This window comes from Podarcis raffonei, chromosome 5 (assembly GCF_027172205.1).
Source record: "Podarcis raffonei isolate rPodRaf1 chromosome 5, rPodRaf1.pri, whole genome shotgun sequence".
NCBI classification, from domain to species: Eukaryota; Metazoa; Chordata; class Lepidosauria; order Squamata; family Lacertidae; genus Podarcis; species Podarcis raffonei.
The window spans coordinates 30,070,581-30,084,076 of NC_070606.1; the positions used below are offsets into that span (position 1 = coordinate 30,070,581).

The 13,496-nt window shown below is 40.6% G+C and overlaps 1 protein-coding gene across 8 annotated transcripts in view; it reads right to left on the minus strand.

Moving 5' to 3' along the window:
* The window catches only part of CTNNA3 (catenin alpha 3), a 577,974-nt gene that overhangs the window by 197,666 nt on the left and 366,812 nt on the right, over positions 1-13,496 (minus strand). The window lies entirely within an intron of this gene.

Sequence of the window (13,496 nt, forward strand, 5' to 3'; positions counted from 1 at the left end):
ATTTATCCCCAACACAGATACATAGTCCATAAAACATTTTTTTCTAGAACATTATTTTCACAAATAAGCATCCCATACTTGCGTATGACTTTGACTGCCCTTTAATTTCAGATAGTGTCCTCTATGTATTTAGAAGGGTGATATGCTAAGATGCCAATGACAAGTATACATTCTGTGCCTGTGGTCAACAGGAAATTTAAAATGTCAGTCATTATTGTTATATTGCCAGATTTGTATATCTCATAAAGAAATAGTCATTGTCATTTATTGCAACACTGATGGAGGGAGCAATCTCACCCAGAGAAAAGCTGTGTTTTGCTAAATAATCAGGATAATTATAGCACTGCTAGGATAGCTCTTTTTTGCCATAGCCACACAAAACCCTGGGTGGCCATTTGTTCAGTGAAATGTTGTAGATTGTAATAGTGACCTCTTGACATAGATGCCTTGATAGAAGCTGGTTCGATGATACATTTGATTGTGTGCTTTGAATTTTGCTTTAAGCCACTGACACTTTTATCTGTCGAGTTGTTAACTTAAGTTATGACCTTTGATTGAAGAAATAAACCTACTGACAATAATGAAAAATTCTACAAGCAATAGTATCTTTTCAGGATATCAAATTTAAAACATAAGACCTAAATAAAGCACAGGTTGTCAGCTGGCTATCTTTGTTAAGCTAGCTGCCCACTAACAATTCAGAATTATCAGTTTTTATTTCCTGAATGGGGTGTACTGTTTCCTTAATGGCCAGTCTACACACAGGATGGGTTCTGAGACAAGCATTCTACTGGGGATCAGAGTCAGGGTTGTAGAAGAAGGGAAACTTAAATTTGGGCAAAGAGCCAGAAAGTAGTGAGTATTGACCTTTTGGAATCCAATGCAAGATTTATGAATGTGCCTCCTCCTCTAAGTCTTTTGACTTCCACTATGCTCTGCTTGTGCATATAGGTCAGGGCAAGAGAAGTGGATCTCCCCTAGCCCTTGCAGGCAAGTTCACCAACCTATCAAACACCTGTTGTAGCAATGGAATCAGATGATAATCTGGTCTTTTACTGCCTTTGAAGCACCGATGATCAGATGAGGCTTAAAGGGATTGGCTGTACAATCGAGTTCCCCACAGGGAACTCTTGCCATGCAGCAAATTCACGAGATTTGGAGTCATCATCTATAAATTATTTTCTGCAGGGATTGATTTAACTCAATTGCACAATCTCTACCTGCCCCACTCCTGATACCACAGATAACATCAGGTGTGGGGCAGATGCACATGGTTTGGGGAAAACAACATCAAGGGGCCAAATTGGACCTACGTTGTATAAATTGCAGATAAACAGATATTACAAAGACTGCGCAAGTCTTCGTTGGTCTCTCGTTATAAGGAAACGAATTCTGCAAAGAGACCACTCCTGGAGCTTACTATTGCCCAGAGAAGCTGTCCAGCACAGCCCTATCATTAGGACTTTATAGGTATGTGTGAACTAGCACTTTGGGTTATACCTAGAAACAAACTGAAAGTCATTGCAGATGAAGCCTAAACTTCCAAGCAGACAGCCAATCTAGGGTAACAAAGATATAGCTATATTTTAGCAAAGATTTTAAAACATTATTTAGTATGCAGAATTACTTGAGTCTTGTTAAATGCAGCAGTGTTAAAATATATTGAATACTCTGCTGCAACCAGTCTGATGTTAACAAACTTCAGACAAAAAAAGCAGTAACAAAGCTTAGATTTATGCAGATGGAAACTGCAGCCCTGACAGATAAGATGATTAAAAATGCTTGCTTGTATTAGAGTAGCATTTGCAGCTGAGGCATAAATCTTGAAGATATCCATCATTATGGAAATACTTCTTATATGAGAGAAAAGGGGGAAATGGATAACCCAAATAGTAGCTCAAAGTCCAGTTTGGGGCAGAAGAGAGCACATTAGCTGTGTTAAGGTAAATTCACAGAAGCAAAGTTCCCTGTTCCATGCTCTCCCTTGCAGCCACCTACACCCATGGAAAAGCTTCTCTGGTGGATTGGGAAGCCCTCCTGAACTATAGGAGATGGGGCACAGGAAACCCTAGGGGAAGAAAATGAGACCTGGATCCTAAGCAGTGGTGCGTTCCTCAATCAGTTCCAACCTTCATTTGCATTTCCATCTGGAATTCCATCTGCTCAGAAGGAAGTCCCACTGCATTCAGTGGGGCTTACTCCCAGGTAAATGGGTTAGGACTGTAGCCATTCAAACAGATGAATGCCACACAGTCAAGCTTACCATTGTGTTCACTTAAAATATCCTAGGTGTACACATACTAAAAGTAACGCATAACAAAAATGTTATGAGCATCACCAACATTCTTTTATTTCACAGCATTTTTTTTTCTCCAGCTTTCTTCTACACTTGAAATTTCTTGCTGCATTGAGATTCTCACAAATTAGATCTTGCTGAAAGCAAATGAAATTCTGTTGAGGTCCATGATAAGCTGAGGTGAGTTTTATTCTTTCACCTTTCACTGAGATTGCGAAAGCAAGATGTTAGCATTTTATGGGTTTCTTTAATATAAAGTAAAAATAATAAAAGTGGATTTACCCAATCAATATTTAAGCAGCTCAAGTTAGGAGACATAGGTGAGAAAAGACGACACAGCCATTATACACACAATAATACACACAAAAGCATGTGACTTAAATGAGGGATGCTTCTTTGAGAGCTAAAACTCCGTTCCCCCTATTGCAGGCTGAATCACAAGAAGTATGTCGCCATGGGGTGGGGGCCAACCATATTAAATGAGACACAGGACATTGGTATTGGGATGAAATAGGCCACAACTTCATTGATTACAGATGTAAACCGATTTTGGTGAAGGCATTAGGTATGTATCCAAGATCAACCAACCCATGTGCTGGTTAATAATAGATGGGTTGACCCTGGAAACGAGGTCACCCTGGGGAGATACATCGAGTATGAGGCTTCCTCCAGAGCCACCTCTTGAAGAGCTGCTATGACCCAATCAGTCCCTGTGTGGGCTCCCAGACAGCACTACTCCTTCCCAGACCCCTTTAGCAGGCTATCCAGATGTTAAAGATCCAGACCCAATGCCTTAACCACCAAAGTTGTGACAATTGATAGGAGGAAGGTGAAAACCTGCAGACAGGCCAAATAATCTGCAGGAAAAATATCTCCCTGGCCCTGAATATGGTGACCAAGTATTCCATAGCAAGGTCCTAACAAGTTCCAGCCCACTTATCTTTGGGCATGACCATAACACGATAGAGCGGGACTCCCTTTTATAGTGAGGAAGCAGAGCTCGCTTTGGCCAGGTCTCCACCCACACCCAGCCTCTCCAGCCCTGATGTGATTGGACCACGTCATGGACCTCAGCATGTTATAATTGTGTGACTAGGAGGGTAGCCCCAATGCTCTCCCTCCAACCGTATGAACTATAAACCCCCTAGGGTCCCATGATCTGTGGCATAGCCGCACCAGGCGGCAAAGCCCCCCATATCCCATGAGTAAGTGGCTATTCCCAATGGCTTTTTTACTGAAAATTGCCCCCTGCAACTGCTTCCCCCTAAACAGATATTATTATTATTATTATTATTATTATTATTATTATTGCTGTGTGAGGCCCTCCTGCTTTGCTTCAGGGCCCACTTTGGTAGATCCAGCCCTTCAGTTCAGATTGCTTCATAAGGGGCTTGCTTTGGACCCCAAATCCAAAGCAATATCCAGAAATATCCAGAGCTTTGGGCCTCCCATTGACTTGCATTGGGAAACCAAACTGCATACCCTGCAAGTGCCCCCCCTCCAACAGGACATCCCATTTTTTCTGCCGATATCTCATCCCCCGCAAAACACACAGCACCCCAAGGAAAGAAGGTAGGAAGGAACATTGGGGGTTGGATGTAATGCAAGATCATACATTCAAATTTATATGCATCTTTCTCATTTAAACTATAACTCCCAAACTCTGTATGACAACTGCATTGACGGAAAGTCTCCCTCTCTGTGTGTGTACTAATTAAATAGATAATGAGACAAAATAAATGAATGTAAACATCTAGGGTAACTGTGACACTATTATCCCACATTTTATTGATTGATTAACTTTGTATACTGCCCTATACCCACAGGTCTTAGGGCGGTTCACAGGATAAAATCACAATATAAAATCACAAAATACATAATCAAAATAAAAACAAGAACAACCCAATCCCCTCCAACACATTTTAAAAGGGCACTGAATGTCAGTCAACCGAAGGCGTGGTTAAAGAGGAACGTTCCACCTATTATTGGCCATCTCTGTCCTTACAGATCAAAACGTCTCTTGAAATAGAAACTGGTGGTTTTTTCTAAATCTGTGTTCAAAAAACACATATAAAACCAGATAGGTTTAAGCTCCATTTCATACTTTTATTATTTTGTATTTGCAGAACTTTAGAGATGACTTTGCCAGGCCAAATGCACAATGGAACCCACAATACGGCACTTTTGTATTATTTATTTTCTCCTCCCAATAAGTTTGTGCCCCAAAGAAGGTCATTCCACATTTCTGTATATGCTAAGGCTCAGCTGACCTGTTATGGCCTCCTTTACCATTGCGCCGCTCAATGCAAACAGTCACTTCCGTGGTCTCCGCTGAATACTGAGAGTTTTATATCTCATTTAAGTCAATTATATTTGGGGGCACTTTGCAGGACCAGATCAATAATGTCAAATCAATAAGCTTTACATTCAGCATAAGCTGTCTGAATTGCACATTTAATCTTAAGCATTTGACAAGCAGAAGTTTACAAAGCCAAATATTTTGTCTAAGAACTATGTTTCTTTAATCTTATTTACCAAAACTAATCCAACAGATGCCCAGATATACTAATTCCACCCAAAAGGATAAACTACAATCTGTGTGTCTTTGATAAAAAGTACAACAGCACACCTTGCGGTAGTTTGTGCTGGAAATGCACTACCACTGATCTGGCTAATCCTTAGCATGGGGAAATTATAACCATTGAGCATGTCTAATTATCTAATCTTAATACCTTTAGGATTTATCTTTTTCTGTTTCTAACTATGAAATGTGTCTTCTATTAGTAGAGAGGCATAACTACTCTCACAGAGATCCAGCTCTGAGGGCCTTCTGGCAGTTCCCTCATTGTGAGAAGTGAGGTTATAGGGACCCAGGCAGTGGGCCTTCTTGGTAGTTGTGGAACGCCCTCCCATCAGATGTCAAGGAAATAAATGACTATCTGACTTTTAGAAGACATCTGAAGGCAGACCTGTATAGGGACGTTTTTAAAGTTTGACGCTTTAATTTGTTGGAAGCTGGCCAGAATGACTGGGACAACCCAGTCAGATGGGCGACATATTATTACTTATTATAACAACAACAACAACAACAACAACAACTTGGAATGGCATGGGATCACTACTGCCTTTTGGTTCTGAATTTCCAGAGCATATTTATTATTATACAAGTTCCTCTACAGGGCAGAAAAGAAGTTTATGAACTTGTTACCTCCCAATAAAGCTGAGCTTGTTCATGACTTAGGAAGACACTGTACAGACAACTATTATCAGTTCTATTAAAATTTGCTTTCTACTGCATGAATTTGACAAGGTTTTATTTTGTTGCCATTTTAATGGAAACAAGAACATTTATATTTTATGCATATAAAATAAGATGAAGTTCCTGAAGGGTAAAAGTGAGAAAATGTGATGAGTTCGAGAACATATAAACCTATCTGGCAAAACAGCAATATGCTGTATTACTGCACATGAGATAAAAATGGTTTAAGGTATAACACCAGGGATATTTTAATTTCTAAACAGTAGTTTTCTCATTCTCTGAAGTTACTTAGTGAGAAAAAACCAACCAGAAACTAAAGGATATACGAATATCATTTAAAGCTTCAAAATACAACAATGCTGAGCAAAGAAAACAAGTTAACATTTGAAAGAAGCCTTTTCAGAGGCAAGATCAAAAGCCACGATATGTAGGAAGACCATATTTTATCTTGAAACAAGGAGACTGATATTTTTATTGTTTGAACATTTATTTGCATTAGTTTTTTGCTACCATAAACAAAAGCTATTTTTGTCATTGTATATCATGTAAGTCAATAATAACTGCTTTGGCAAAGGTATTTATCCACAAAGCAGTATATTGTAGACCCAAATAATGTATCCAGATGCACTGTTTTATACAGTCAGCTACTCAACACCTGATGGCAAGCAGTTGAGATCCTCCCAAATTTTTATGGTCACTCTTTGTTTCTCATTAATATTCCATTTCATTTATTATGATGATGATGTAGAAGCTTGTCTCTCATTAGAATGAAAAATATCCTCTATAATTGGTCCAAATAGAGGTTTCACCCTGTCCCTCCTTCAATGACTGGAGCCCTTTAAATAAAAATTATAATAGATGTATACCTCTGATACCGTTAGAGATTCATGTAAGGTCTACTGCTAACTTTATTAATTAGATGATAAAACTGGCCTTTTTAAAGTCCTGGGACCCAATTATTTAACAGTCCCATCTTAAGGTGTCTTCTCCATTCTCTACACTTTTTTTTACATTATATATAATTTATCAAGAGAGGTGGGGTTTATGGGGAAACCGCAAATTCAGAATTAATTTTTATTTTTTTAAAAAATCCAAACCTGCACTTCAAGGAGGGAATTTGTATGAAGACTTGTATTAGAATGATGATAATGACTGCTGATCTGAACACACTGTTAATAGGCCAAGATTCATTTTATTTTCTTGTTGTGCTACTGAATGTGGTTAATAAACCTAGACTACTGAGGCTGCTATGAGGCCTGCTGCTGCCACGCTGCCGGAGCACGATTTCTGTTCTGATCCTGAAGCAAAGTTCTTAACCCGAGGTGCTATTTCTGGGTTAGCGGAGTCTGTAACCTGAAGCGTGTGTAACCTGAAGCGTATGTAACCCGAGGTACCACTGTAAATAATTCCATTTTGTCCAAGGCTGCCTTTGGAGGTGATTTTATGTGTGATAGCCACACAGCTCAGGGTGTCCCCACCACCACCACAAAAAAGAAAGAAAAAAGCACATATATATCAGCCCTAGAGTTTTAGTTCACACTGACTTCCAATTCACAATCTGTAAAGTTGACTCAAGAGAAAACAAAACTGGTCACCTCCCTCAGTTTGGTAAATAGATTGCATGTCATACACAATTTGTAAAACCTGCACAGTGTGGTGGTATGATAAATATAGCTATCTCTCTGTCTCTTATTCTTCCGTGTCCAGGTTTGCTTTCATTAGGTTGACAATCATAGCTTTGGTGATTTGACAATGTGATTCTATCATTCTGTTATGAGAAAGCTTACTAACTTGCCTCCATATCTTCCCAAACTATCAATCGAAATAGATGGCCAATTGAATTATGCCCTCCTACTTGAGGTTTGGATGGGGGGGGGAGAAGTGATGCGCATAAAATGGGAGAATCTGATATCTTTAATGTTGATTTTTTTTCTATATTACTGTCCTCTAAAACATAGATGGCTGCTTTAAAAACCAATAAGAATGGAGAAGACTGACATGCCCAAAATATCCTGCTGTGAAAATAACACCTTTGAATAAAATGAGGCAAAGAACTGCTTCTTAGGACTGCTTTGGTGCATTTTGTAGATCCTTGACTACAAAATACATGTGAAGTACATCACACTTGAATGACACATACAAGCAGAAGTCACTTCTTTCCCTGACAAAAGGGGCAGGGAATATGTGGCTCTCTAGAGGTTGTTGGACTACAGCTCCTATCAGCCCTTACGATTGACCATGCTGACCGGAGCTGGCTGGAGTTGGAATATATCAACATCTGAACGGCTACAAGTTCCTTACACCTGCCCTATAAAATACATGTGCATGCATAAAAAAGGAGATGATGTGCTGGCAAAGGCACTGTATGAAATCCTATACTGAACAAAGACTTTCTACTTGTGTCTAAGATATGCATGCAATTCAGTATCCCTGGTATCCAACAACTAGAAGCTCTCTCTCCACTGCTTCTATCATTAGCTCCACCCTTGTGGAGTTCCTAAGTGCAGAGACTCCATGGTGATATAAAAGTCATTCATGCTGATGGGCTACATAAAAATATAAAAATAACCACCATGCAAATACATCCCAATTTGAAACATAAATTATGTTGTAGAGGCTCAATATAGGCTCAAACATAGCATTGCTAACTATTCACAAGCATGAAAAACTATGGGAGAAATTCAGTGTTGTGCAAAGACAATCAATCTGTCGTTTTGCCAAACAGAACGATGCCCCTCTCCTACCTCTGTGTGCTGTTCTGGGGCTTCTGCCAACCTGCCCCCCCCCCGCTGCCAATTTAGGGGGATGCAGAAAGGAGAAGAGTGGGGAAAGCCCCACTGGGGAAGCAGAACTCCTTGAAGAGGGCTTCAGCTGGCCTCATTTGTTGTATCCCACTTTATATGTGGTATTCATCTAAGCCCTACTCAGAGTAGACTTACTGGAATCAACGAAGCTAAGGTAGCCATGTCCATTAACTTCTATGGGTCTAGTCTGAGTAGGACTAGTACAGTACTGAATACTGCCTGTTATGCAGAAATCCATTATGATAGCTACCACTAATTTGGCTTCATCAACCCCAACACCTCCAGCAACCTCTCCAAAAGGAAGCTGAAAGGGTACTGAAAAACTGCTCTGCAGTTCATTCTCTGAACTACATCTGGGCCTTCCCAAACACCTGGAGTGGCCATCTAATTATTATTTTTAAATATAGAATGGTCACATTCTAATACAGAAACCTTCTTCAAGCATTCAAAGCAATGTGTGGGTCTGAAAAGCAGGTACACATGCACTGGCCATGTCCCCAACATCCCCATGGGGGAACAGGCTCTGCCCCTACCTGTGTGTGCAGAACACAAGGATCTGCAATGGGATGTTAACAACATTCAGTCGAACATGGTTAGAACCTGTTGGGCAAGGAGCAAGATCTCTCCCTGCAGATCTTCACAGGTCTGGAAATGCATGAGTCCCTGCACCCCTTACCCAGCTTGAGCCCCCACCCATTCTTTTGAATGTTTGAAGAGCAGGGGTGCCGACTTGAATAAAATATTGTGAGGGCACAGGTAAGCCCCACACCGCAAAACCAGTCACATGAAATAGTGTGCACACAGCATTTGAATGTGAATGGCCATCAACTTTGTGGGGGTCCAGCCCATAGCTGTCAATGTTTTCCTTTTTTAAAGGGAAATTCCCTTATTCCAAATAGGATTCCTCGCAAGAAAAGGGAAAAGTTGACAGCTATGGTCCAACCCCCTCAAATATTTTATTGTGGGGGCCACAGCTCCTAGGAGTTGGCTCCTATGTTGAAAAATGATTCTATATTGGGATATGTTAGGGTTTTTAAGGTAAACTTCCTCTAAGTTCAATGGACTTTAATGTCTTTAACTCTGTGCCTGATTGGACCCATTGACCTAGTGTTTTCTATAACAGTTTAAAATCCATTTGAATTAGCTTATTCCCAGTTGGTTATTATGCATTAGCTTCCCCCCACATGCAGTTGATCATAGAGCCAAACTGATCTAGTGGATCTGTCACTATTCTCCTCAAGCTCAGATACTACACACAGGACAGGCCTGAAGGAAATAGCAGAGCCCCTTTTTCATATATGCAGAGCCGCATGGGAACTGATTTCAACTGGCACTTTCCCATGCCATTCAGAGCCAGCCCAAGACATTTTGCTGCACGAGGAAGAGCAGAAAATGGCATTCCTGACCAACACCAAGTGCATAGTACCCAAGGCCAGCCAAGTTATTCTGACACCTCAGGTAGAAAATCCCACAAGCACCTCTTGGCAATAAAATAAATACAATTCAATAATGATTTGCAGCTGCTTCATGACCCCTAAATCATCTGCCTGAGACAGCCACCTCACAAGAACTAATCATAGAGCCAGCCCTGCAGGTGTAAGTGTGTAGGTTAATAGCCCAACCACATGTGCTGGTAGGCCCACTTTCATTGCTCCATCAAGGCCCCAGAGGCATTTTGGGAGATTAAAATGGCGAGTACAACTAGAAGCACATGTTGCTTGGAATGGTTTTCTTGTTGCTGCTGAGCCCACCTGCTTCAAGGTAGGGAGAAATTCCTTCCCTTGCTACTGAGCACATGGGTGGACTTCACCAGACTTTGTGGGTCTTATTTTGCCACTTGAGGCAAAACAGGAACGTGCCCCCTCTGTCATCACCACCCCATCACAAGCAACACACTTCTCCTACTTGTGTTGGGTGGCGGCACTTCCAAAGTGCTGGCAGCACCAGCATCTTCTGGTGAGATTTTGTACACTCCATGAGATCACCCTAGAAACCAGTGCCACTGGTGGTGTAGGTGGCCAACACCTCTTGCACTTCTGCCACTCAAGGCAGGCACCTCACCTCACAAGTGGACAGGCCTGGTTGGCACTGAAGGACCATGTGGATTTTTAGTCCTTGGAAGGACTGGTTGCCTCAGATCCAGGTGAGATAACTACTCTGGCTAAAGAAATGTGCAGCTTATTTCCTTTGGCAGGAGAGGAAAGAGATTTGGAAACTATAATTTATCCTGCAAGAATTACAAAAAACCAGTATACACTGGTTTGATATATAGCAGCACTTAAACGTAGAAGATAACTATTAATTACTCTCAGGAACAGGACCAGCCCCAAACCCTTAGGCACCTGAGACAAGTGCCACCAACGCTTCTACCCCACAGATCTGGACCCATGCCCTGCTGGGGTGAGAGGAGAATGCTGCCCAAGGTGGGTTGCTTCAGTTTGTCTCACTGGTATGCCAACCATGCTAGGGGAGCAAACTAGCTCAGAGTCTGCAGGGCAGACCATGCAGTACACCTTTCTAACCACTTAACACCTCTCAGAAATTGCCGTCTGAGGCAACTGCCTCACTCTGCCTCACAGTAGGATCGGCCCTGCTCAGGAAGCTAGTTAAACAACTTAGCCAGTCAGCTAATGACCACCTGTATTTCCACCCCTCTTGCGAAGATGCTTATAAGAAAACAAGCTAAAAGCAAGTAGAGTAATTTTGGGGTGCAATTTCCCAAGGTTATAGGAATATATGAATTACATCAGAAACACAGGCCACAGTATTGTACTAAATCCTTGATGACTGTGCCAGTTTAGATTGCTTGCAGTATTCTTTTTGTTTCTTTCTATACACCTTTATATGTCCTTGCAGGAAGTCTTAAGCACAGATGCATTGTATTTATATGAAAAATTTGTCAGAGAACCTATATGCTTACTAATAAATAATGGTTCCTGTTTATATTTTTGAGGAGGAAGATCTATTGAGGTATATAGAGATTCTATTTAACAGTGCTTTTATGTGTATTTATGAATGCTGTATACATTTTCATTGTGGTTTATAACTTATATAGAGTGGAATATTTGGTTTATGGGGGGAAACTATATTTCACTGGGTTGAAAAACTGACCTCCGACATGCAATAAAATAATACTACAAGGCTAGTTGATGTTTCAACCTCTTTTTCAATGTGAAACTGAGCTTTAGCAGAGCTCTTCTGGATGTCAAATACTGAGCAATAGCCAGCACACAAAATTTTGGTTACTCTTCTAACTATAATTTCTATATCATTTAGAATTCTTTATGTTAAAAGTTAGGAATAACATATTTCATGTTACAATATAATTACCACCCCCATCCATCATTCCCAGCTCAGACAATTGTTCAAGTCCTCACAAACTATGGTTATGGTGTGAATGGGTGTTTTGGCCCAGCACTTCTCGCCTTACCCCTTCTCTCTCCTCCACTTCTTTAAGCTGCCTTCAGCATGTAGAGTCTGGCTTGAGTTAAACCAGTGTTCCCTATTACTAGGGAACACTGGCCTAATGTCAGTTAACCAATAAAGCCAGAGTTCCCTGGTTCAGATATAATCAGGAACTTTGGATTAGGCTGTGTAGACATCACTGGCTTAAAAAGAAGCTATGACATGTTTTCTCTCAATTTGGATCAAACCTGTGTTGCGGGGGGGGGTGTGCATCAAAATGCAGTATTTCATAAGAAACAATAGGATAGATAAGGATTGTGGCTAATGTGTGTACACCACTTTCCAGACCAGTGGTGGGAGTGCACGGAATACAGAGTAAACGGGAATGTGCACACCACATTAATATGACCCAGGATCTTTATACTAAAGATGCATGATGGGAGGAGGGAAGGGGTGAAGTTCAGACCTGATGCCCAACCTGATTTCAAAAACTATTGTTTACGAAGTCTCAATGATTATCCAAACCAGGCCACTGTGTTTATCAGCCTCTATACTATTTAAGAAGTATGTTTAAACGTTATTCTACTGAGACATTTTTCAAAATTTGCATATTTATATTTGATAACCACAGGCACTACACCACAAATCTGAACATTCATTCCCTTAGAATATGCATGCCTTTTAAAATTATCATAGAAAGCATAATTTAGGTTTCAATCGTACAGTCACTTGTGAGTAAGAGCCACTGAACTCAATGGGGATTACTTCTGAGTATATAGGATTGCACTACTAAATTATTTTCCTTCTAGGAAAAGGATTATTTTAGTTATGTACTATGTTATTAATGTCACATCTGCTATTGATTTGAAAAGATTACACAGTATACCCACAGGATGATTATCTTTGCCCTACTGCCGCTGTAACTGTCTTGTTAACGAGGGAAGTGTCTTACGGAATCATATAATTATTGAAATGTTCACTGTAATTTTGTTTGTCAAGGTACTAAATGGATGAATTGGCTACTCAATAAATAAAGAAACGGTGTGGAAAGTATTCATAGTGGAACCTTTACTTTTTATCCCCTTACTAAAATTGGCATCCATTTTGGTACAGTCCTAAAATAAAAGTTGCCTTTAACTGCAAAGGACAAGACCTTAACTGCATTTAATCAAAGGTTTTGGAATACCCATTCTCTTGAAAGCTGCGGAGTGTCTATTCCTCATTTTCTTTGGTAGAGTATGTCAAACATATTTATTGTGAAGCAGAAAAATAAGAGTCTTATGGCACCTTATAGGCTAGCAAATGTATTGTTATGAGTTCGGGGGGGGGGGTAGAGAAGGTTGTTGCCAAGGCCCTTCTAACCCCTGGATGCTTCTAACCCCTGGATCCAACAAATGCTAAAATATAAGCCTAGTTAGCTTCCTAGGTGAGGCAATTGCCTGGGTGATGGGCCATTAAGGAGAGCCAAGGAAAGAGGTTCTGTCCCAAAGCTCCTGTTTTGCAGGACAAGAGAAAATGCTTCTTCACATAACACAACATTAATATATGGAATTTACTGCCACAAGACGTGTCACTTTGTTAAATTGATTTAAAGTCGTTTTGGACAATAGCCACAATGTCTATATGCTACTGTCAGGTTCAGAGGCAGCATGCTGCTGAATGGCTGTAGCTGGGAAGCAGTGGAAGAAGGAGTCTGCTGGTAAGCTTTCTTGGCCACTGTGGGGGTAAAGAT